Here is a 24,839-nt window from a genome sequence, read left to right as displayed (position 1 = left end):
CTGCTCTACCCTGACCTTTTTACAACTTGAGGAACCTTTGAGGTTGAGTCCATTGTTCAAGAAAGAATAAAAACAAAATGACCATCTCTCCCTCTCTTCCTTACTGAAGATAAACCATCAGTTTGGTTCAGAGACAAAATAGCAAGTGCTGGCATAAAATAGAACAGAAGTATTTTAAATTAGGACCCAGGGGCCACTGGAGGGTGTTTACAAAACTTCTGCCCCCAAGAGTTCTCCCTGAAATGAACTGACATGTCTTTCTCATTGTGGGAAAATGCAGCATAGCAGTTTGGTTTTTAAAATGTCTCGTGCTCTGCAGTTCTTAGCAGCCCAGTGAGAGAAATGCAAGCTGCTGCCTTGAATTTAACCGACAGAAATGAATAATGCTCATTCAGAGAAATGTCCTGTATTTTGTCACATGCCATGCTCTGCACAGCCTCCTCTCCATGGGACAGCCAGACAGCATGCAGTGCCACGGTGCACAGGTTAGCAGCTGGAAAAGAAATCATGGCAAGCCAAGGCTGAATTGCAATCCAGGGAGGAAAGATGGATATAAAGATTCACAGTCCTGAAGAAATGTAAGGGAAATAAGTACTCTAATAGGCACTGACATGATGCTGTTCATTACAGGTCAGTTTCTGAAGTTAGTGTATGTCTTTATTCCTGCACTCCCTGTTGATAAAGCCAGATGTGGTTTAGGTATGGATAAGAGAAGCTGCTGTGGTTGAGAGAATGGGCTTTGAGGGAGATAAACCTGGGCTTGGGTTCTATCTCTGGAACTTGAAGAGGCTGAGTAACATGGCCAAGCCCTCACAGTTATTCTGATATAGTTTCATCAACTGCAAGACACTGAAAACAACAGAGTTTTCTTCAGAGGTTTGCTGGAAGGATTAAATTATCTAAGGCAGATAATGTGTTTTTTTGCAAGTGACAATTATTAATATTAGCTTTTATTAAAGATGTACCCGATTTTTATCTTACATCATTATTTTAGCCAGGCTTCCTAGATTTCCAGACTCTTGAGCTCCATCCCCTTAAACAAGTAAGAGATTGGTTTGGCAGAGCTGTGAAGAATTATTCCCCAGAAGTTATCCCAGTCCTGGACTATGACTACCATTCCAAGCCCTTAAATTCTACGGAAAATGGATTTTAATTGGTTTTTCAGGATGAAAAGATAGGAGATTCTCTTAGTTACTAAATTCAAAGAATACGCACATTCTCAACTAGAAAGGAGAATAACAGAATTCAGGTTATTCTGACATACTCATCTTGTAAGGAGGTCAAATGATGGTGTGTGTTGGGTGGGGGTGCTGCTAGGCAGTGCTTATTATATATTAATTTTTTCTTTAAAAGAGATGCAGAAAGTAGAGACCAAGGGTAATGAGTGGCTGCCAGCTGATTCAGGCTTGCGGGAAAGATGGAGTGTCCTTGGTTGTGTACCATAGGGTCCGAGGACCCTGGAGGGCCCAGGCCATACAAGAAAGAGCTCAGAGCAGCGGGGATGGGAACAGGATGGGCCACACCTCAACTGCTAGAGGGCGCACTGCCTGTGGGCAGCAGTCTCCTGGGCCCAATCAGTGGGGAGGGAGAAAGTGGAGCACATGATTCAGAACTCCTGTCTGTTGACTTGCTCATTTCAGAAGCTGGCACACTTCCAGGGAAAAAAACCCCCCCCCAAAAACAAAAACAAAACAAACAAACAAACAAAAAAACGTGCCAACAAAGCGAATGTCTTCTTAGCAATCATGGAATGGAGGTGTTAAAGGGGGAAACAAAGAAGCTATATGCAGATCAGAAGACCTGCAGAAGCAAAGACAAGAACCAGTGCTGCCCCATTTGTAGCATGACCTTTTCATCCACTGTTGTGGCCCAGGGGGAAGATCCATGCAAAGAACTTAAAGCTGAAGCAGCAGTCCATTAGTGTAGAAGGCTTGCACCAGAATAGAGCTGATAGACCAAGACAAGTTCTGCAGCTTCTGCCAGGTGACTTTCAAAGACCCTGTCATGGCTCCACAACCTTATGTGGGCAAGAAACACAGGAAATAGGAAATCAAGCTCAAACTCATGGCACACTATGAGCGGCTGGTCGGCCAACTGTCCTGACTCATCAGCTGGGAAGGGCTACCCCTGCAAGATATATAAAATAGTCCTGAACTCTATAGAATAGTATCAAGTTCATGTCAGTGACTTCAAACACAAGAGCCAGTCACCAAGCCAATGGCATCACATCTGGGCTAGATTCCAATGCAAAAGCAGCCATTTTAGAAAGACTTCACCCCCTTGGAAAACTAGAGGTGTTTCTGTCCAGCATCGGAGGCTGAGCCAGCTGTGATCTTGCTTCCCATGACCCAGTCTGCACTGGGCTCCTTCCTCCTCCTTTCTTATACCTGGAGAACTCATAGGCTTAAGGCAGGAATGGGCCAGAGATAGCATCTGATTGATCTAGACAAATCAACCCTTGCTCTTCCCCTTTGGAATGGGCCCTGCAGGTCAGGATAAGGGAAAAGGATGGATCTTGAGAGGACTTGGGGCTGCCCAGGGTGCTAGTTTGGGGGATGGCTTTCCCCATTCCCAGCTTCTCTTGGCTGTATGTCATAAGCCCTATGCCTGAGTTTCCCCTGAAGGTCAGTTTTGAATCAGTTTCCAGTTAAAGAACTGAACTCTCCTGGGAAACCTGAAGCTTTCACACCAGACCTTGGCCTAGGTGGGAAAGGGCAGTTGGAAGTGGCTGTCTTATAGAAGGTTGGAGCTAACATGATACTCCCTCTTTTCCCAAAACAGGCAGGCTTTCCTGAGACTGGGACCAGATACTGGCCAGTTATACAGCTTTCTGCCCACTGTAAATTCTCCTGAAGCAATGATAGAGTCCTGGCAGAGCAGTGCTATCATTTCTGCTCCTTCTCCACTGTTCCTGAATTGTGCAAAAGATCAGCAGCAGCTGGGGAAAAGCTGGAGCTGGAGGAGGTCTCAGTACTCACTGGGATCATGGAAAGCTCCAAGGTGGGCTTTTCCTCCCTTCCATCAGAGGTGCTCTGACCCAGAGTTATGTGGTAAAATCCCCACATACAAATCCCCTTGATGGTTATGTGCCCTTAAAGGCAAATTGCCTCATGCCAGCCAGCTCAGTTCAGAGGTACTTTACTGCTCCTTGGTTTTACTAGCCCTCTTCTTCTCCTTGTGCAGTAGGCCACCTGCCCAGGTTGCTGTGGTGCCCTCTCCCATCACCCACCAGGAGATCCCTGAGTACCAGGGAGCAGGATAGGGTCCCTAGGGGAAAGAAAGGAGAACTATTGGAGGTTTCTGCAGTGAGAAAACAGATGTTTCCCAGGCCGTAAACCAAGATTTCTCCAATTCTGCTGTGTTTTATGGCCTGGGACTTCACAGGGTGTGGATTTTTTCTTGTAGCTTTCAAGCCAGAATTCCAAGGTGTGTCACCATCATAGACCCCTTGTCACTGAATCAGAGGAGCACAAAGCTGCTCTTGTGGCCTCTTCTCCCCCCATTTCCTTTCCCTTTGTCTGGGAAATGTCTTTACCTATTGTGTTCACGTGTTAATGCTTTGTCTCTTGGTCATGGAAGCATCTAAACAAATAATTTCTCTCATAAGCCAGACTGAAACTTAACAAACCTAGGATTTGGGGCTATATTGCCATTGGACCTAGACTATGTGTGTCTTGACCCCTCCCCACATACCGACTAATTTTTCAATAGTTCATCTTGAAGCAAGGTCTTCTGATTCTCAGCTTATTGAGTTTTTCTTGAGGCTATATAAAAGCAAGAAAAGAAACCTTGAGAACTGACCATGATAGCCTCCAAAGGAAAGTAGAACTTAACAAATTCCATGGTGATAAGTAGAGGAAGACTAGGAAAGCTAGTCTTCTTTTCATCTTTTTTTGTCTACCCAACAAAGGCAAGTGTCCTCATTCATCTTATTATCTGCCAGTGTACATGCAGTACAGCTGGATGAAGTCATCCTGGAGAGAACTTGCTCTCCACTTGTTCCAAAGGAAGATATAAATTGAGCCATTGGGGAAGAAATGAAGCCATCAGACACAACTGTGATGACTTTTTAATGAGATTGTTTGTACTAGGCCAGCAGGTAACCTTGGTGCTGAGTCAAACCCAAGAAAGAGATGGTAAGAGATCAAGGAACGAGGAAAGGAGGGAGGTGGAGCAGGAGCTGGAGTTGGCAGTTGGCCAACAGGCTACAGAAAAGGAACTAAATTATGCATCTTATTTAGTACATTTATTAAAAGAACATTTCTAGGCAAACATCCCAAAACAAATGTGACTATCAGTTAAGCACCCCACAGTCCTGAGCAGATTTAGGGCATGACAATTTTCTCATAATGGCTTTGTGGTGTTTGCTGAGTTTCATCTCTTTATAGCATTTTATGAATTGTCATTCCATGGGGATTTTAAATAGGCTGAATTTGCCCTTCATTTGTGGTTGTTCAACAAAGTCAAAAATGGATAAATACAGTGTGAACATGGCATAGGAATTGGAATAATATATTTAAGTTAAAATGATATTCAGCCCAAGTTTTTGATTGACATTTATGAATAGTCAGAGTAATACGTACTCTTATAGTTCATTAATTTATGAAATTTTTGAACATTTCTTTTGTACTGGGGTTTGAACTCTAGATTCTGGGGTCACAAAGATGAATAAGACATGGTTTCTAACATTAAGAAGTACCATTTCTTAGGGGAAGGAGAAACACATAAAAGATGAAGGCAGAATTATATAGAGGGAAAAAACATACAGCATGACGTATAAAGGAGAGTGTGATTCTTCTACTTGGAAAGTAGAAGAAGAGTGAGAGAGGTTTTCAGAAAGGAAATGATGATCCTTGATTGCGGAATAGAATGATCAAAAGCATTAGGCAAGGCACAGATTACCCTGGTGGTTTGGAGAAATGGAAGCAGCTCAGAATAATTGGAACATAGTAGGAAGGAAGGATGAGTGAATATAGCCAGAGTAAAGAGTGGTTAGATGAAACCATGATGATGGTTTATACACTTAATACACCATATTAAGGAGTTCAACACTTTTTCAGAAAAATAGAAAATTAGTGGAATAGGAGAATAACACAATCTTTAATGGACTAAAAATAATAATTTGGTAAGTAATATGAAAGATGAGTTGAAATTTAAAACAAGACTAGTGATCTAAATTAGGTTTAGTTCCATAGTCAAGATGAGTAACGATACAGCTTGAGGTAAGGCAGTAGCATTCTGGTTAAAAGAGGGGGAAATAAAGTGCTATATTTGACTGAAAGCAATTTAATCTGTAGTATTTGATGACTTTTTGAATGTGAGTGGCATCTAAGGAAAAGTAAAGAATCTGGAATAGATCTCAAATCTCTAGGTTGGGTCACTGCATCATTTCATCATGTTAAAAGGATTGTGGGGGCACCTAAGTGGCTCAGTCAGTTGAGTGTGTGACTCTTGATTTCAGCTCAGGTCATGACCTCAGAGTTGTGAGGTAGAGCCCCACATTAGGCTCTGTGCTCAGCGAGGAGTCTGCTTGAGATTCTTTCTCTCCTTCTCCCCCTCCCTCTCCCCCCTCAAATAAATAGTAAATAAATAAAACCTTTTTTTTTTTTAAGATTTTATTTATTTATTTGACAGAGAGAGAGAGATCACAAGGAGGCAGAGAGGCAGGCAGAGAGAAAAGAAGGGAAGCAGACTCCCCACTAAGCAGAGAGCCCAATGTGGGGCTTGATCCCAGAACCCCAGGATCATGACCTGAACCGAAGGCAGAGGCTTTAACCTACTGAGCCACCCAGGCACCCCTAAATAAATAAAAACTTAAAAAACAAACAAAAAAAAAGGGTTGTGAACTCCAAATTATAATAGCATACCAATTAAACATATATGTAAAAAAAATACATTGTAAAGAATTATAATACATATTAATAGTAATCATTAGGTGATGCATTTATAGATTATATTATTTGTTTCAATAGATTGTATGGTATTTTCCAAATTTAAAAAGTTACATGGATTGCTTTTAAAACAGGAAAAAAAAAATGCCAGAAATGTTCCTTTAACTACTGTGGATATAAAAAGAAGTGTCTATAAAACATTTTTCCTTTGACCTTACTTTGATAATTTAGTTTTATCAACTATAAAAACTGAACTTGAGGTATATGTTGAAATATATGGATTCTCTTTAGGATAGTAACACAGTTCTTTCTTTTTTCTAGTTTTGTGCACTTATGTTGTACTACCCAAACCATATTCACCTAAAAAGTAAATACCATGGTAGGAAGAAAAAAAACACTTAAGACTTAGTCTATTTAGAAAGCTGGTGTTTAGAAAAGAGATTTGCTAAAGTAGAAAGCAGATTCCACTTATTTTCATGGCCCATGATACTTATTGGATGTGTGGCTCAGAACCAGTAACACTGGAGCTTCTTAAATCATGGTTTGCTCAGAAATCAGAAATCAGAAATCAGAAATGCTTCGGAAATGAAAGTAACACTGTCAAAAGAGTTTATATTCACAAAGTTTCTGTCAATCTTTTGCTTCCATGTTGAATATATTTAAGCACATGAGCCTGGAGGTCTTTTGCCAGCTCTGGTGTTCTCCAATATTCTTTAGAGTGGCAGTTATAGCTCAAGTGTGATTTGTCAGTGGATGCCCCAAAACACTTTAAATTTCAAGGCATTTGTCTATCGTCTCTTGGATCTGGGTTGAATTTTTTTTTTTTCTGGGTTGAATTTTTATTTTCCAAAGTCCTGAGAATTAATGAATCCTTAGCACTTGAGGTTAAACATTTGCTATTTGAAGACACCGCCAGGCGGAAAGAGAAAAAAAAATCAACAACTGATATTTAATATGTTCTTATTTCAAAGAGGCCTTTGACTTTTCTTTTCCACCACTCATTTGTGGGTCTATATCACCCTATTGGGTTTTGATCAGAAATTCACTTTGTGTTTCTGTTTATCTGTCATCCTTAGTGTGGCTTTCATCTGTAAGTAAAGTAATCCATTCTCTAGAATGTTGCAGTGTGAGTTACGAAATACTTGAAGCAGAATTGAAAATTTGACTGGATCACACTATTGCATTCCCTCTTGGTGCTTTAATACCTTTTCATGTTGATGTTAGTTTCCTTTAGTTACAAGAGGCTCAACCCTCCCTGTTCTTTTACCACTCCAGGAAAATAAGCAGAAGAATCACTGACGGACTTGAATTCCCACTGAAGCACTAAAAGTTTCAGATATGGGCTGCGCATCATAAAGTGTCCCTTTCCATCTTGTCTCTTTCCCCTAGTACCTCAGCTGCTTTTTTGCCTTGGTCCAATGCCCATTTCAATGTTGGGATTCCTGAGTTCTCCTGGGACTCAGAGATTGCAGAATATGATCACACTCTAGGGGCAAGTGGTCAGATAAAACTACCCACTTACAACATTTGCTGGGAAGAATTAGAAAGAAAGATGCACTTGGAGAATGCATTTTGCCCAGGGGATTCATAAAGATAAGCCATAGCCAGCAATAGAAGACTTCATGATGAAACATCCATCTCTGTAGAAGGCATTTCGATGTGATGAGGACAGTAGCTAAGAGACCAATTGAACTTTTGAAACAGGGAAGAGGGTGAATCTGGGCCTTATGTCCCATATTCTTATTTTATTATACCCCCTCAAATTAAAGCATAAGACACATATTTTATTTTATTTCAAATAGATTGAGATGTAGGCCAAAATAATGAGCAAATGAAACAGAGCAGAAAGCATCTCTTTATATCTCACTCAAACAGCACTTTCCAGGAACATCCTGTATATTTGGAGGTTCTTTGCCTACGAATTGTGTTGTACTTATATTTAAGTACTTAAATATAAATATAAGTTCAGGATGGCTTGACATCCCCAAATTGTAGGCCAAAATAAATGAGCAAATGAAACAGAGCAGAAAGCATCTCTTTATATCTCACTCAAACAGCACTTTCCAGGAACATCCTGTATATTTGGAGGTTCTTTGCCTACGAATTGTGTTGTACTTATATTTAAGTACTTAAATATAAATATAAGTTCAGGATGGCTTGACATCCCCAAATTGTACATCAAGAAGAGAAGCACTTTGGCCAAAAGTAGGAATTGCCTGCATGGTAAAAATGGGCCACAACTTAGGTTTGAGAAACTTGGCTTTAAATTTTGTTCTGCTACTTTCCTAGCTGTGTATTCTTAGCCAATTCACTTAGCCTGAGTGACACTATCAAATGGGGATAAGATAAGGATCATGGCTTCATAAGGTTTAAATAAAGTATTTAAAAATATGTTAAAACTGAAGATAAAATTTCATACACTGGGATTTAAGATATGACATAGTCAAATGACATTAGTCAGTGTAAGTCCTGGCGTGGTAATGGTTAGAACATCATGAAGAAATAAACATGATCTGAATAAGCAAACTCAGTAAACTCCAGTTTTCCAGCTTCAACCAACTTGAGACTGTATTGCCCCTATTTGTCCAAATGATGACTTGTTATTCGTATCTCAACAGAGCTTTGAACAGTTAAAGTGCCTTAAAAGATTCCTAAGCGATATCTAGTCCATGACTGACCATGAAGCTGTTTCTTCTATGGATGGAACAAAATACCCCCAGACGCGCCTTGCCCCTGCATACTCCATGAAAATAGTTGCCCCTTCAGAGCGGTCTCAGTGTTTACAAATGTGTCACCTAAATGCACTTTTCTCAAAACTTCTCCAGACACAAGTTGTTTCAATTAAGATGTGGAAATAATATATTAGCGAGTGTTCAGCTCTTGCCTATGGTGTGGCTAGCATAGTTGTGCAAGGATGAAAGAGCCAAACTTTCCTTGTTCACCTGGCAGAATTCCACTGAGTCATGGGAGGGAAAAGGTAGAAGACAGTTGTGCCTCTGGATGGAGAAAACATCTGGTTAAATATAAAATATATGGACTGTGTAATAAAGAAATAATTATAAGCATATCAAAGAATATGTTAAGAATTGCTGAATTTGCAGGGCAAAATTTGAAATCCACACTCTGGAGGACAGTGAATATCCCTTGACTTGGCCATCATTTTTATAGCATTTTCTCTACTTTTTGGTGATTTATTACGGCAATCCCCTAGTTCCCATATTTTTTGCTAACTCAAACTACACATCTCACACATTCCAAATTGCACCTCAACAAGCCCTTGTAAGCCTTTACCTTCTGGCCACAGCATTCTTACGAATAACTCCCCAGAGTGCTTTTAAGAGTGCTTGTGTGTCATGAATGGCTTGTGATTTCCATTAAATAATCTAAGGAGATTGTGGATCATTATGTACATAAGCTTTCATTAATCCTTTCACTGTCTGATTGTAGTGGCACTTGAGGAAAGTGAAGACTTTCCTCCTCCTGTTTTAGAAAATAAGAAACGAGAAAGCATGGGATCCCAGGGCAAGGAAGAGAGAATAATTGAGAATTTCTTTTCTGGTTTATACATGGTATGACACTACTCATGAAGACTTATCTGGAATCTAATAGCTTCTATGGCTTTAGACCTTAATTAAACAAATTATACAGCTTTGTAAAGAGTAGCATCTCAAGTTTCCATAAGTCTGTTTTCATTTCCCATGGGCAGACTATTTCTTTTTCCTTCTCTCAATGATGTGTATCTCTGTAGTATTGGTTTGTCAGTCAGGTAGGGTCCTAGTAGGAAACAGATGATTATGCCTCAAACTGGGTCTATTGGTGAGAGTTTACTAAAGTGACCATTTACGAAGATGTTGACAGAAAATAGGGAAGCAACACTTGGTGAGCAATACTCAGGAGACAGTAACAGGGCAACACACACATACTACCCATGAAGGTGTAGTTAGCCAGCTGAGAGAGAGAGAGAAAGAGAGAGCACGTTCTGTACAAGGAGCAGAAGCCCCATTGGAGTTGATACAGAAAAGAGAGAGGGAGCTAGGGTAATAGATATGCCCTGAATACACCCTCCTCTTTCTTTCTGTCCAACTCCTATGGGTACTGCTCATCTGCAGAACCAACCAACAAGTAGGTCATTGGCTTCCTGGGGCAGAGCAGGATAAAGAAATGCAAGGGAGTGAAAGAGCAAATGGAAGACAGTCTGCACCTTGGGTAAGTATACTTGGATATCGGCAGCCATTTCCAACCAGGTTAGGAGCACTGGCAGTGCCTTGAATACTGGTCTCTGTGGAGATCTCTAATTATGAGCTCCTGCACCAGAACTTCAAGAGTAGATAGTTTGGCTTGGATAAACTATTCTTGGAGTCAAAAAGGAAGGGGTTTAAACTAGATAGAGCACAGTATTCATTGTGCAGCCCATGTTTTATGGTAGCGTGCTGGTTATTCTCCCCTCCCTTCCCAGGCTCTTTCTCCAGTGCTCTGCCCTGCTCTACATTTTGGAGGCGGACGTCTGATCACATCTCAGAACTCCCTGATCTCTAGCTTCTGGTTGAGGTTTGATAATGGGACGCTCTGGCCATGCACATGAGTTTTGTTTATTTACTTGTTTGTTTCTTTTGTCAAACTGGTAAACCCAGAAGGGTAGGAATTGCATATCTCTGCCTTAGCTTCTTTCATAAAGCCCAGCAGAATAATGCTATGTATATTCCATGGAATAAGTACTAAATAATTGGTTGGCTAGATGTTCATAAATATGTCTGAATTTGCATCCCCAAGCCAATTCCAAGTCAGTTAAGAGTGGTGCTGTAGGGGAAGATTTATTTTCCACTGTTTGTCATTTATTCAACAAATACAGTTGACACGTCTACCTCCTCAGCTCCGTTCCTAGTACTAGGAACTGCAGGTACAGTGGAGAATGACGTGGATGGAGCACCTGCCTTGTGCTTGCCCCTCAGTGCCTAACACTTAGAGAACCACGTGGAGACAAGGGCTTGGACTTTGGAACCCAGCAGAGGTGGGCCCTGGTTCAATTTCTGGTTTTGCATGGTGCTGGCAAACTTAAATAATTTTCTAAAGCTTAGTTTTCTCATCTGCAAAGATGGAGGCATGAACATTTTAGAAGTTTTTATTTCTGGGTATTAAATGAAATAAGAGAAATAAACCACTTGTGACAGTGCTGGGTACATAGCACGAGGTCAATAAATTCCCAGAGTAATTCCTATAGTGAACCGCATGGTGGTGAGGGGAGGAGTTGTGATCAAGAGGCAGGAGAGGGTGTTGGTGACACTGATCCAGGAGCACTGGCCTTAGAGCTGAGTGATTCCAAGGGTCAAGAAATTATTTGGAAGAGGGTTATACCAAGAGAAGGGACAAACAAGAAAACTTCTTGGCCCGATGGGAAAACCTAAGTTCTCAGAGTGCAGGGTAATATTGAGTATGTCATGATGTTTGCCATGAGATTTTTCCTGTCAGCCCAACCTTCATGGACCCATGTCTGAATCCTGTGTGTGGGGGGAGGAGGGTGGTGGAGCCCTTGCTACCTGTCTGTGAGAGTGAAACTGAAAGGACAGAGAGAGACATCCTTCTTAACTGCCACGCTTTCCAGTTTGGAGACTTCATTTTAGGGCTCTGAGGGAGAAGGTGGGATATAGCAAATTGAAGAGACACCCATGCATCTGGGGGAAATTCTAGTGGAACTGTCAGTCACCATTGCTTGGAAGAAACAATGGTCAGTGACCCAAGATCCCCACCTGAAGGGGAGAAGAGGGAATGAAACCCAGTCATTCAGAGCTTGTAGCCAACTGGCTTATCAATGCAGAAAATCCCGTGGAGGTGCACAGAATCATGCAAATGAGAGGAATTACTGGGAGGTTGGCATCAGGATCTCTCAGAGGCAAGAGAGGCCCATTCCATTTTCCCTTTGGTTGTTCTTGGTCATCCTAAAGAATTTTTTTTTTTTTTAATGCCAAAATGTAGTTTCAAAAGTTGTAGAATATAAATAATACTTTTGGTATGTTAATAGTAATATAAAAGTAATTCTGATATCCACTCTTATTTTAAAAAAAAAGCAATAACTTATTGTATGCCATGATAATGGGGTCTAGTATTGGAACCCAGTCATAAATATCTTTTTCCTTTCAGTCCTGTTAGTACCTCTTTGATTTTAGTACACTTTCATCAGAGGTAACATTAAAATTCCAACTTGGGGGTCCATTGTGAATATTAAACACATATAGAGGGGTCCTCTTCGCATTCTCTCTCTGCTCCTGCCCCACTGCCAGGAATGGGCCTGGACTGTGGTGCTACAAGAGATGGTGGGGGAAAGAGCGACCACGGACACAGGTGATCACTGGGTTTACCCACAGACCATGGCAGCCTATATGATTGCGCAGCACCCCTGTGGCAGCCAGTGACAGAGGAAATATTCAGTAGCTCTACTCTCTTGACTCCATTTACTTCCCAGGCAAACACTGGCTTCTTTCCCCCCACTCTCCTGAAACCTTTTCATCAATGTCATGAGTGACCCATTTATTGGCAAGTCAATGACATAGACTACTTGACCATTTTAGTTGACTCTTTGGAAGTTCTTTTCTTGGGCTTCCTGGATCTTCACTGATCTTTCTTTCTTTCTTTTCTTTTATTTATTTATTTTTTTTGTTTAAGATTTCATTTATTTATTTGATGGACAGAGATCACAAGTAGGCAGAGAGGCAGGCAGAGAGAGAGAAGGAAGCAGGCTCCCTGCTGAGCAGAGAGCCCAATTCGGGTCTCGATGCCAGGACCCTGGGATCATGACCTGAGCCGAAGATAGAGGCTTTAACCCACTGAGCCACCCAGGCACCCCAACCGCTGATCTTTCTATTTCATTTGTTCTACATCCTCTTCTGCTCTCTCACTATACATCTGCATTCCCTAGGAGTCCATCCTGGGTTCGATACTGTTCCAAATCTCTGTTATTTCCCTGAGGCACAGCATTTAAATCAATGGTTATGACTCCTTTTCATATGACACACAAATCCACATAATATTTCCAAACCCAAATATTCTCCAGAGCCCCATGCTCACATTTCCAATTATCTCTGCCTAGTGTTTTATTCCCCCCCCCACCACTGGAGTGTAGCATACTCTATAAATACTGAACTCCTTGTATTTTTATTCTCCTTCATACACATGGAGGCACTTTTGAGTCTTTGCTCTCACATCCCACAATAAGCTTCAATCACAGGAGCTCTGTTTCACAATACCTTTCAAAGAAGGCATTCTCATGGCTCTTATCTAACATCTGAAATGGTGCCCAGGTTTCTATCTTGTTCCTCCCAATAATCACTATACCATCAGTAGAATATTCTTCTAATAAATAAATCGGATCCTGGAATTTTCCAGCTTCAAAACCATTCCTGACTATTGATCAGAGTTGCCTTCAAAATTACATTGCACTTCCTTGCATAAGGACATAAGGACCTTGGCGTGTTGTTCCCTCTAGCTATAGTGCCCTAATGACTTTCATTCATCTTAAAAAAAAAAAAAATGCCCAAATGTTCATGAGTAGAGAAATGAATTGTCAAATTTTGATGAAAACTTTCTAGACAACTCCAGAAACGATTGTTTTATCCTTTCTTTATTCTTTCACATATTTCTTTAGAACACCATTTTAAAATTTCCCAGCATGGGGGGCCGGGTGGCTCAGTCAGCTAAGTGTCTGCCTTCAGCTCAGGTGATGATCCCAGGGTCCTGGGGTTGAGCCCCACGTCTGTTTCCTTGCTCCATGGAGAGCCTGCTTCTCCCTCCCCCCCCTCCCCAGCTTGTGTTCTGTCTCTCTCAAATAAACAAATAAAATCTTTACAAATAAAATAAAATAAAATTTCAAATTTCCTATAACTTGTTGGTGTTTATTTTTGAATTGCCTATTTTTCTGAGCCTAGCACAATGCCTGGTCCTTCAAAGAGGCTCAGGATGCTGTTGAGTAATGGGTAGATGAATAGTGAAATATAAGTTCTGGTAGTAATTTGCTGTTCCTACGTGAGCTCTATGGACTGATGGGGTTGATATGTGACACTCCATAGCTTCAGTTTCTACTGTCAGAAAATGTAAGAAACAGGGATTTATAAGGAAACAGCACCATTGCAGGGGCAAGAGACGGTGCTTATCTGGGAAGCAGCATGGTATAGTAAATTTTTATGTCAGGCAGGAAGTGTGCCCACTCAGGGAGTCAACAATGGTTTGGTCAATAACCCCAGAATTTAGGGTCACGTCTCACTTAGATCCTCAATACCCTTTGATTAGGGGACTGCTGCTCATTTTCCTGATATATCTGATTTGGCTAAAATGTTAAGAATGATTTGGTTAAAATGTTAAGAAAAATTGAGTAATCACTTTGTTACACTTTCTATTTATAATAACAAATGGAGGTAGTTGATCTGAACTATAAATTGTCATCTTTGTAATGTTTGGTTTGTTTTCCAAAGACAGTGCACTCTGAAAAAGAAAGGCATTCCTGTGTACACACAAACATCCTAGGCTAACTCGGTTTTTGTGGATGGATGACAAATGATTGTAAACAAAGGCAGTTCCCTCCACAGTAACCTTGACCCATGAAGGCCAAGAAATGCATTGTTCATTTAAATGAAATTCATTTCGCTGTCATATTAGTTATGCTTGAAAGTTTTATATCCAGCAGAGATTTTCAGGGACATGCTGTTCCTGGAACAGTGAACATGCTAATGCAGATAGATATTAGAACTGCAGGACCAACTTAAACAGGCATAGAAAATTTAGTGCAAAGAGAGGAAGGAGGGAGGATGGAGATGGGGAGAAAGGAAAGAGAGAGACAGAGGAAGGAGGGATGGAAGATGGGAGGGAGAGAGAGAAAGATTTTCACACTGATTTTTTTTTTTTTTTAAGAATAGTTTGAAGATGTCAAACTTTATGGAAGATTGCATTCCTTTTTATTTTTGCTAAATACCCTTTCCTTGTCCTGTAAGAGTATCATACATCTACATCCTGTCAAGCCGTATGAAAAGTCTGAGATTTTACCCTGCCTACAAACTGTTGCTTTGCATAATTTCATGAATGCTGGCAGAAGACACAAGTTTTCTGGGTCAGAGACAGAGAACTTTATTACTCACAACATGAGGCAGTGTGAGCTTCATGTTCACATCTGTCTTGCTTCCCATCCCCTCCAAGTTCAACAGAGACAACAGAAGGTGGTCCTAGGTTGATGGTGCACACACCGTGGGCTCATGTTCTAGATAAAGAGCCCTGAGGTTAGTGAGCCCCAATTTTATAAGGGATTGCTAACGAATATGCCCAGTTTTTGTCTGGAGGGAAACATCTCTACTACCCTGGATAGCAAATAAGTCTGCCTGCTACCCTAGAGGGAGACACTTTCTCTTTCTTCCAAGACTGTTTACTGTACAAATATCCTCAAAAAGGTAGTCCTTAAATATACAAAGGTTTTCACAATTGTTTTTCCCCAAAGCTTTAAAGCTTCAAAATTGTAAAATTTGCTCAATCAATAAAGTTTTAATCTTTACTGTAGATAAGAGTAATGTACACCATGTGATGCCTTTCAGTTTACAGAATACTTTCCTATGCATTATGGTGCTCAATCATATGTAAAGTCAATGGCAATGAAGCTAAATTCATTCCAGGTTTGTAGGTAATGATCCATATTGGGAAGAAGGGAGCCTACAATTATTATGACAATCATATATACTAAAGAGGTAGAGCTGACAATAGAGGTTGTGGGAGTTGCAATAAATTGTGCGTGTATGTGTGTGTATGTGTGTGTGTGTTCCTTACCAGGTCATTGTAAAACAAATGTTATAAATTATCTATATGCACACACAGTTCACTTTCTAGCATTGTCATTAATTAGCATTATTAAAACTGCATCGCAAGACAGTAGGGATGTGGATGTAACTTAGAAATTAAAAATAGATGTGCTGGATTTTTTTTTAAAAAACATAAAACATCAAAAAGAGAAAATAAGGTTAAAAAAGATTGAAATCCTGTCTCTATGGATGAAATTCAAGAATGAACTTCTGCAAACTGGAGTCATTTCATAGAGATGCTGTTAAACAGCTTGTAGTTATCGTTGAGATCTTCCTTGCTTTGCAATAGAATCAGGATCAATCATGAATCAAAAATGCAGAGATCATGGGTGGCTCAGTCAATTAAGCATCAGCCTTCAGCTCAGGTCACGATCCCTAGGGTCCTGGGATCCAGTTCCACATTGGGTTCCTTGCTTGGTGGGGAGCCTGCTTCTCTCTCTCTCTACCTGCTCTGCCTGCTTGTGTTCTCTCTATCTCCCTGTCCAGTAAATAAATAAATTCTTTAAAAAAGAATGCAGAGATTATTAGCGTTGGAAGGCCCCTAAAGAATCCCACAGCCTAGTGAATCTCAAACAATAGTGTGTGCCATGGAAATCAATTGAGAATTATTGGAATCAGTAAAATATGGATGCTCAGGACCTCACTAATTGAGGATCTGATTTGTTAGGTCTGGTAATTCTGACACAAACCAGTTCTCAGAACCACTGATCTAACACCATTTTTTAGATAAAGAAAACCTTCACTTAGAAAATGCACAGTCATTATTTCTTCCTATCTGTGTCCATTTGTACTACCCTAATCTCAACTTTTGTTTCCTCAGAATCTGAGACCATGCCTGGCAGTATGTGCTATTGGATAAATATTTGTTCAATTAATGAGTGTATCTTCTGCTCTGACATCATTTTCTATGCTGATAATGATCATGCCTCCAAGCAATCTATTATTTGCTGTTGATTAATAATGCTTAAAGAAATTTAAAAAATATTAAGTAACTAAATAAATAAAATATTTTTTTCTTTTTTTTTTTTAAAGGAGGAACCTGGGTGCCTCAGTTGGTTGGGCCACCAACTCTGATTTCAGCTCGGGTCCTGATCTCAGGGTCCTGAGTTGGGCTCACAGTTCTGTGTTCAGTGCAGAGTCTGCTTTTCCCTCCCCTTTCCCTACTTGCACTCTCTCTTGCTTGCTCTCTTTCAAATAAATAAATAAATAAATAAATAATATATCTTTAAAAAATTAAGTAATTATTTATCTATTTGACATGTGAGAAAATGGAGGCAGGGAGAGGTGAGTGACCTTCATTTCTTTTACAGAGCAGTGAAAAGAGCTATCGCTTGCATTAAGAAATAGCATGTTTCTGAAGACGTGATTCATGAACACTTTGTATAATTTAGATATAGCACAACTGTTATGCATTAAGAAATATGCTATAACCGAGAGAGAATGGAAGAGAGAGGGAATAGAAGGTAATATATCGTGGTGGTTAAGTAGACAGAAAACAGAGCTGGGTTTGAGTTCCACATCTAACATGTGTGACCTTTAGTTGTATGACCTCGATATGTTTATTAATCTCTCTAAATCTCATCTTTCTTATCCATAAAATGATGATGATATTCTTTTATTTCAGGGTTATTATCAGGATTAAATGAAGATTAAGTATAAAAGCTTAATAGATCATCTAGCAAATATTAAATAGTCAATACATTTTTTAAACTATTAAACTCATCATTATCATCATCACCATTATCGTTAATAAGGGTATATTTTAGGAGGTCAGATTTTACCAAGTTCAGGGTCAATTTATGCTTAAAATTAGGGAAAGAGGTATTACTCATATATATATATATATAATATATATATATATATATATATATAATATATATATAAATATATGTAGGGGAACAAGTTCAAGTTACCTAAAAATATTTGAAAAAATGGTTTCCTTTCTGCAAAAGTAGTTTCTTATATGCCTAGGCTTGGTTCTCTTGCCCAGGAGTATCTTAAAGGTATGAGGGACGACCTGGCGATAGGTGTTCTTATGTCCATACATGTAAATATCTGTCCTATTTTTTTAAATTGTACAAACATGGTAATATGTGTATACAGACTCTGAAATTCTTGATGCATTTCTTTTTCATGCAATTCATGAAATTCATACAATTGCATGAAGTGCAGTATAGAGTTTAAGAAAATGCTATATTCCTAAGCTCTTATTAGATTAATTAGCCTTGTGGCCATTTGAATTGGTTGTTGGTTTTGTTGTTGTTGTTTGTTGTTTGTTGCTGTTGTTGTGTTTTGCCTTTCCTGTCATATCATTTCCTGCCATTTCACAGATACAGAAATTAAGAGGCATCAGTAAAACTGTAAAGTGTTTTACTGAGGTTGTAAATAGGCAGTGTTGTTGTCTATAAAACTTCATTGGCATTAGAAGGATCTCGCCATTTATCTAGTGCACTGCGTAGCTGCCCAGGTAAGGTCTCTAGTCAGACATTGTCAGAAGGATTCAGGGCTCAGGAAAAGAAACCTCCCTCTCTTGCCTGACTGTACCTCCCAGCTATCGTGTGTAAAGACTATTGAAAGGAACCCTGAAATATTTAGCCAATTATATAAATAGTAACTTAAATTTGGAAAGCATGTTTCTTCAGAACTGTGGATGATTCTATCTCTGCGTAATGGTAAATATTTATCAATAGGACTTGTTCTGTGCCAGGGACTGTGGTAGATTCTTTCCAGGAAATAGTTCATTTAGTCTGTATAGAAATATATGAGGTAGAGTGATAATGTCCCCATTTTACGGATAAGGATATTGAGGTACAGGAAGGTAAGCAATTTGACCAGGATCATCCACCTCATAAAAGACAAGAGTCAGATTTTGGACTTAGGCCATTTGTCCTCAGAGCCCTAGTTAGAAATATTAACTCTATACAGTATTTTCATTCATATTAACTATGTGCAGTTGATAAGATAGCAGTAGTTTTTGCTTTTGCTTTTTTAAGATTTTATTTATTTGTCAGAAAGAAAGAGCACAAGCAGGGGGAACATCAGGCAGAAGGACAAGCAGGCCCCCCCCTGCTGAGCAAAGAGCCTGATGCTGGACTCAATCCCAGGACCCTGGGATCATGACCTGAGCCAAAGGCAGATGTTTAACAAACTGAGCCACCAGGCATCCCAAGATATTGATAATCTTTTGATATTCCTTCTTTATTTCAGTTAGGAGGAAAAGTATTGGTGGATCTGTTTCTGACAACATTGTGTTGGTTAGGATAGGTGAACTATTCTGAGACAACAACTAAATCTCCATGATTTCAGTGGCTTATCAGAAGAATGGTTCATTTCTGACTCGTGGGTCAGGTGATCCTCCTTGGCTGCTCTTAAATTATGGCTCAGGGTCTGAACTCCTGCTCTGTAATTCCACTGTGCAAGCTATTGGCTTCCAGGGTACAGATACAAGAGGGCGATCAAGAAGGACACACACCAACATTTAACTGCCTTTTTGGGACTCATAGTCCCACTGCTGAACTGTCAGTCACACAGCGTCAGACTAACTCCAAGAATGCTGGAAATACAGTTTTACTTTGTGAAGGGGAGACCCTGCAGTGAGCACATTGCATGTTTGTCCATCAGCTTCAGACCACAGGTCTCTCTTAGTACATTGATTCATTTTCTTCAAGCCTGTCCCATTGCATATGTAGAATCATAGACGAATGTGAGATGTCTGGAGGTACTCTTCAATGAAATTGAAACTAATAGACATATTGGTTTGAAACCAGTAGACTTGAATTATTTTGAGTTGTAAATGGATATGGCACTTTGTACACATAAATCATGGAATGCCAAAGATTTTCAGTAACATCATATGTATCAAAACTCCTGTGTATATTTTAGATACAGATATGGGGAATCATCTAACTAACTAAAGATTTGGTTAGGAAAGGAGTGAGGCTTGGTTTTTTGTTTTTTTTTTTTTTTTTTTAAGATTTTATTTATTTATTTGACAGAGAGTACAAGCAAGCAGAGAAGTAGGCAGAGAGAGAGGAGGGGAAGCAGGCTCACCGATGAGCAGAGAGTCTGATGTGGGGCTCGATCCCAGGATCCTGGGATCATGACCTGAGCCGAAGGCAGAGGCTTTAACCCACTGAGCCACCCAGGTGCCCCGAGGCTTGGTTTTAATTACTAATTTTTATTGAACTAGAAACGTGTGTGTGTATCATGTGCATACCTTCATCCCACTAGTGGTTCATGGAAGCTGGTAAATGGGCTCTTTTTTCATTTATCTCCTAAATAATTCTCTTTTATTAAGGTGGTAGCAGTTATTGGAGCATGGGGACTTGGAAAATCAGCTGTTTACAAAGAAACCTTTTCTTCCCAACCACCTCTCCTGCCCATCTGCACCTCAAATCAAATAGTATTTGCCATTTCCTTCTTCCTGTCTCCTATGTACCCTGTTCATTCTTCTGTCAGGGTACCACATAGTTTCCATAGGCATGATGGGTAAATTAAGGCAGCAAGAAGAGTGTATATTTCAGTACAGTATAAGTAGCTGGATATTTAAGTGTAGATGACAATGCTAGATTCATAGATTTTGGAGTCATCATTTTGTCTGTGATGGTTGAAGCCTGTGTGTGTGGGTGAACCCAGGCAGGAGAAGTTAGTGGATGGCACATTACAAGTTCAAGATCAAGTGAGGACTGGTCTAGGTTTCTAGAAAATGAAGCAGCAGAAAAGGAGAAGTAAAGCTATATAAAAATGACAGTTTGAAGGAAGAATAACTTAATGAATGTAACACAGTATGACACAGGAAGAAACAGCTGTTTAAATTAAAAAAAAAATCTGTGTCTGCATTGACGAAAAACAATCTTAGGAAATTAGTAATATTGTTTTCTCATCCACAGCAATACTGAACTATTGAGACAGATTCTACGAATTCTATTTTCTTTGGGAATCTGTCTTCCTTTAAAAAAAAGTAACAATTTAAGGAGTCTTTTCCTTGTTTGAAATTCATCTTTGTTGCTTTTCATTATAACTTTTTCTTCTCTCGTGTTGTGCCAGAAATGCAGACACTTGAATGTATCGCCTCTGCCTAGGAGACCTAATTTTTCAATTTACATAAAAAAAATAACCTGCCAAAACTAATTACTTCTCTTCAAAATCTAAATACATTATTTCTCCTCTTTTTCCAGTCTGTCTTGTTTTAATTATTTTCACATCAGTTGTCATTTTAGAAGCTGGTTTAGACTAAAAAGGGATAATCGGATGTGTCTTACTGTTTTAATTTGGCTAATTAAGATTGCTGCTTTTCTCTGGGTGTCTGGAGGCATACATTTACAGCCTGTTCAGTTGGGGATGCTAGGAGGAAGTGCAATCAAGAAAAAATAGTCACTTACATTTATTTATATTTCTATGCACATATTAAGTGACCATGATCTCTATCTTCCTTGCCTCCTCAGCCTTTTTCTCCAATGCCCTAAAGACTTCACCAGCAAGTCAAGGGTGGTCAAAATCTTCATCTTTATAGTTCATTATTCCAGAATAAATAATGCCTCAAATGTTGCACCTGAGATTTCTACATCCTCCTCATGGTTTGACTGAAGAAAATTGTGAACCCAGCACATGACTGCTCCTAGAAACCAGATGGTTAGCTGATGAACCACACAATTCAGGAGATGTAATTGCCTGGTTGTGAGAAAAATTATACATCAGCACCTGGAAAGGGGATAGGATGAAAGAACAGGTGGGAAATAAGAGTCTTTTCTGCATCAAACATCTAGTTACTACATCTGAAGTGCTTAAATTTGTGTTCTTCAGAGTAGTGCCAACTTGGATTTATAAGCACGTTATCTTCCAAATTGATCACAGATTTTTTTTTCATATTTTGTCTCGTTTCTCTTTACTGCGTGTTAAAAGAACTGACCATCTTAGAATGCTTATTACCATGGGGCAACTAAAATTGCGTGAATTTGTTACCGACCAGAAATCGTGCCATTGGTTAGATCCCTTGTCTTATCTATAAAACTGAGCTTTTCTTTGAATTTTTTAATTATTCAAAGAAGCAGGTGTTCTGCTTCCCGTGGTGGTTACATACATATATACATATAAATATACGCACATATATATACATACATATAAATATATATACACATGTGTGTATATATTTACAGTATATAAAGTTTAATATAATATATATTTAACATATAAAACTTAAATATTTATTTACTTATGTATTTATTTTTAAGTGCAGTGGAGTGTCAACCAAATAAGGAGGACACATTACTTTTGATTAAAAGGTTTAGGAAGAGAAAGTAAATTTAGCCTGATTTTTTAGTCTACTATTTGGGTGATATCTCCTTAATTATCAGAGTAGTTGTTACAGAAGTCCAGTATAATGGCCAATGTACATGTTCACTGATATTAAGATTGTGACACAAAGTATTTTAATTAATTTATTTTTTGTGTTAGAGGCTTTATTTCTTGATTTTATGTGCATAAAACTTCTTCTTTGTGTTTTTGTAGGTACGTGATAGGACTTCCTTTACATTAGGAACAAATTAAAACAACTCTTTGGGAGCATATCAAAGAAGGGACAATAATAATAATAGTAGTAGTAGTAATAATAATATTTATTGAGTGGCTACCACATGACAGGCCTTGTTTTTGGAGATTCATAGGTAGTTTCTCATTTAAACCTCAGATAATTTTATAAAGCAGTATCATCATCCTCATTATTATTATTACTATAATAGTTTTATACAAAACTACCTGAAGCTCAGAGGAATCAAAAGAGTTGACTAGACTCACACATAATTCGTGGAGCCAGAATCCAGATTCCCGTCTGGAGCTGAAGCCCTTGACCTCTGCCAGTGCCACCTGCCATACACCGCCCTGACCAGGATCCCAAGACAGAACCTGTATACATCACATTCAGCTATGATTCAGGAAGGAGTCAGAAGAACTGAATGGAATGTTCTTGTTTGAAAAGCTATACACTGAGGGACATTCCTATATCTAGCATTTCTTTCTAAATACAATCAGGAGAGAATATTCTCTGGCCATTTCTTTTATCTTTTTTTTTTTTTTTTTTAATTCTTGAGGGTCAGAGAACATAAAAAGGAAGAAAAGAAAAGGAGACAGAGCTGAGTAATTTATTTTCATCATTTTAATGTTTCAACCTTTTATATTTTAACTTCTTTAACTGACAACATCTTGAGTTATTGGCTCTCTGTGCACTTTGTAAATTATATATAAAAAAATTTTAAAGGGTTTTCAGTCATTTTCATGAACATAGACCAAAGGTAATAAATTTTAGGTAAGTGTATTCTTCCTTGTATCTTCATAGTCTGTGGCTTCAAGTTATACAGTGCTGGTTGGCCTGTGAATCCCAGTGTTAAGGAATTATTTTTCAAAAAAGGTAAAACTTGAATCTCAAACAGACATAGCATAAACACTAGTTAAATATTTTATTTAACTGATTGTTAATGAAGGAATCAGACAGATGTTCAAGAAAGTCAAAGATGCACAAATTTATATGAAGTAGATCAATGTTGAAATAAATTTACAGATAAATAACTGGCTTTTCCCCAGGGGGGTAGAGAGCAGCCAACTGAACTTCCCCAGACAGAGTTTATTTGCATTTCTATAGACAAGACTATTTTGCTATTGCTATCTGTTATCTGCAGTTAATAGAGTTGCAAAATGGCTCAAAGGCAGTGAAAAGCTACGATCAGATAACGGGGAGCCAGACCTGTGCTCTAATCAATTCCTAGTTTTACCTACACTGGATGAAGCTAGAAGAGAGAACCTGATGCCGTCTACATGCAAATGGCGGAGATGAGATTATTGGTGCACAAAATCATCTGGCAGGGATTTCTGCCAAAGCAATTTTTGCTTTATTTATTATACTGTAAACACAGTTTTAAATGGATGACAAGATTTATCAGTTGTGCTATCATTTCAGTATGGAAATAATCATATGGAAGGAAAAATTTAAGGATGTCGAGATTGTAGGGAGTAGTGCTAGGAATGGGAAAAACGATACAAAGCAATTGCTAGAAAATAAGGGAGTTCTCATGATAAAGAATTTAGGACGAGTATGAAAACTGCAAGAGAAAGAAATATGTGAAAAGGCAGTTTTGATGATGGATATTGCCAAGACCTATGTGATACCTAATTGCATCCACAGGCTTTTGAGGATGTTGATCATGATTAGAAGTTCATCTTCACCATTTTTTGGTATGCAGTTACGTGTTGGAAGATCAGCAGGTAGCAAGGTCATTAGAGAATGTCTGGCAAATAGGAGGGACAAGGGGAGTAATTTATGAGGCAGAATGTAAAATCATGCTTTGCTGATGCCTCTCCTTTGAAATATGAGATTAATAGATGGTATCTGGGTCATACCCAAGACATGACGTTGGTAAATACAAAACCGTGGTTGCTGTGCTGTCCTTTCTGAATATGTCACATGAGGCAGAAGAGTGGCAGAGCCTGAAATTTTTGGACTTGTCTGCAGGCAGCTTCAGTGGAAAGTGAATGTGTAAGAGGGTTAGAATGAGGGCAGCTCTGTCTGAGAATCCCACATGGATCAAGTCTGGCTTTCTGGACCCATTACTCCACACACAGGATTAGCTAGTGTCTCACACATGGACACAATCAATTTTCTAGACAGTGAGACAGAATTCTGGCCCTAGAACTCCTTTTATTTGGAAGAGAATGAGTATCTTTTGAGGGTATCAATATAAAAGATATATACATCTCTATATATATATCTTATGTATATATATGTACACACAAATATAATTAATACATGATATATCACTAAAAGTAGATATTCACTAGTAATTCTACTTAAAGCAGCTGCTAATAAATATGTTGGTTCAATGGCTGAATGAACAGTCCAATCACCTTAAGCTCATTCAAAGAACCAATATACCTCTACTATTTAATTTGAGACTTATTGGACCAGGTGATTTATTTTAGTGTCCTTGTGTAGCACTTTGGCTTTATTTATGAGATATTACTTCCTGATGGCACTAATAGTAGCAAAGGAATCTTTTTGTGTCAAGAGCCACACCAAGTCTCTTTTTTTTTTTTTTTTTATTATGTGGTTTGGGCTGAGGAGAGATGACTTTTG

At 39.0% G+C, this 24,839-nt stretch overlaps 1 pseudogene; it reads left to right on the top strand.

Annotated features, from left to right (window-relative positions):
* The first annotated feature begins 383 nt into the window (after window positions 1-383).
* Window positions 384-2,292, top strand: LOC101671959 (annotated as a pseudogene).
* Window positions 2,293-24,839: the final 22,547 nt, after the last annotated feature.

This window comes from Mustela putorius, unplaced genomic scaffold (genome assembly GCF_011764305.1).
Source record: "Mustela putorius furo isolate JIRA1106 unplaced genomic scaffold, ASM1176430v1.1 tig00000129_pilon_pilon_pilon, whole genome shotgun sequence".
Classification (NCBI taxonomy): Eukaryota; Metazoa; Chordata; class Mammalia; order Carnivora; family Mustelidae; genus Mustela; species Mustela putorius.
The sequence above is the reverse complement of the archived record's forward strand: the minus strand, read 5'-3'. Positions and strand labels throughout refer to the sequence as shown.